Genomic DNA, 2,218 nt, shown 5'->3' on the forward strand with positions numbered 1-2,218 from the left:
CCCCTGCTCCTCCCGTCGAATCTAGAAGCCCAACCTCTTCTCTTGTGATGTCACTGTCGACTTTTATCTCTTCAATCACTTCTCCGTTGGTCTTCCTCACTCTGGTTGCTTCCCCGATGGTTCTCCCTCCTCTAATAAGCACCGTTGCACTGACGACCTCCCCTCTATCGATTTTGCTTTCACCAGCATGCCCCATTGCATCGACTGCCTCTTCCTCGTCAACCATCCTTTCTCTGACCACTTCTCTATCGAGCCCCCTCACTCTGACTGTTGCTGCCCCGCCTACCGTATTTCCTCTGTTCGCTTCTTCATTGAGCCTCCTCGCTTTGACCGCTGCTCAAAGTGACAGAGAGACAGGGGATATGAGAGAGAGAGAGAGAGATGAGAGAGAGGGAGGGGGGCTTGAGGCGGCGGGGTTGGAGGGGTCGAGGTAGGGGAGGGCGGTTTTGTTTTTTAATTAATATATATTATATTTTATATTATATAAAATATAATATGAGGCAAGCCTTATCCAACCTATCGAGCCTTATTGAGCCCAGTAGGCTGATCAAGCTCTACTCGTTTGCTCAACTGAGCCTGAGAGCTCAGTTCAAGCTTGGCTCATTTATGGGAAGTCCGCTATCTTAGTTCATTGTGCATCCTTACTTGTGTGAGAACGTTATATTAAGGCCAAACCTTTAATACATTTTTTAATGTGGTCTCAAAAGTATATCAGTAAATATGGATATATTGAGTCAAAGTTGTGATTTGCCAAACAAGTTTTTTTAAATCTCATTTTAGGGATATGCTTAAAATTATTGTGTTTGTTAAATTTTTGTTTTTGGTATTCTTAAAATCTCTACAACTTTAAAATTTTATTTTAATTAAAAATATTACCTAATAAGAGATGTCCTTGTCAATTAAGAAAATGTGGTTAGAGGTTGGCATAAACTAGGACTCCTTTTCTTAATGGGAGACTCCAGTCTCAATACTCTATAAATAGAGGGTCTCAACTTTAAGAAGGAGCAAGGGAAAAATTCTTCTGAGTAGCCATATGCCATGTAGCCAAGGAGTAGGCAAATGTCTGCCCCATTTGGTATGCTCCCAAACTTAGGATGAACACAAAAGCTTGAGCTTGATTCTATTTTGATGATGATTCAAGTTAAAATAAGTTGATCTAGCCTTGTGCCTTATTTTTTCTTTTTTTTTTCTATCAGTATGGATTTGAGAGCTTTGGTTGGTTAAATATGCATTTTTTTTCTTTATTAATGTCATTATTGATTTATGTATATTAATTATTTGAATTCATATTTTGATTTTATACATATATTTGGGTTGAATCATACTTGAAATCAGATAGCACTTGACATAGTTACTTTGTGGAAGCCATAACTTTTCAACTTTATATCAGAATTTAGTGGTTTTTGATGCATTGGAAAGCTTGTTCAATTCTCTAAATTATTTATTTTAAGACAAGTAAATTTATTTTGTATTATGTCTAAAATTGTATGATAATCAAATGGTTTTTGTTTTGACAGTTTTGATTGTTTATTTAAATAAACATGATCTTATTATGATCTTGACTAAAATTATGTTTATGATTATTGATTATGATTACATGTTTGTTTCTAATTGCAAATGTCTATTATTTTAAATTTAATTCATCTAGATAAGCTTAAATATTTTAATTGATTACTTATGATCATATATATTAATTTAGAACATTGATTTAGTTATGAGGATTTCGTTTGCATACATGTCATATGGATCATATAAAATTGTACAACTTATTTCATAAGTATGATTGTTTCTTATAAAATAAAGTAATAAAATTTTATACTTAATTGCAATCATACGTGGATATGTCATACTCAATCGATAATATTTTTTGTAGTACTTGAATTTCATAAAGTTTAGAGGTTATTTTTTAGATCTTATCCTACCATGTTTTCAAACATTTTAGAAGTTGAAAATGATGGCCTTTAAGAGTCAACTAGTCCTTGAGTATGGCTCCAAAATAAGGTGCCCAACAACCCCAACTTAAGCTATATGAAAGAGGAGAGGGGCACGTACATGCCCATTTTAAATAATGTCATCATAGTCGATTGTTTTTAGTATCCTAAAGCTTGACATTTTTTGTAATGCCCCAACTTTTTATAGTAAAAATTTTGGATAATTTTTTTTTGAAATAGCGAAAGTGTAAAAACCAGAGTTGGGTGCATTACAGGATAAAACAAAG

Source organism: Nuphar pumila, chromosome 14, assembly GCF_984573655.1.
Source record: "Nuphar pumila chromosome 14, dmNupPumi1.hap1.1, whole genome shotgun sequence".
Classification (NCBI taxonomy): Eukaryota; Viridiplantae; Streptophyta; class Magnoliopsida; order Nymphaeales; family Nymphaeaceae; genus Nuphar; species Nuphar pumila.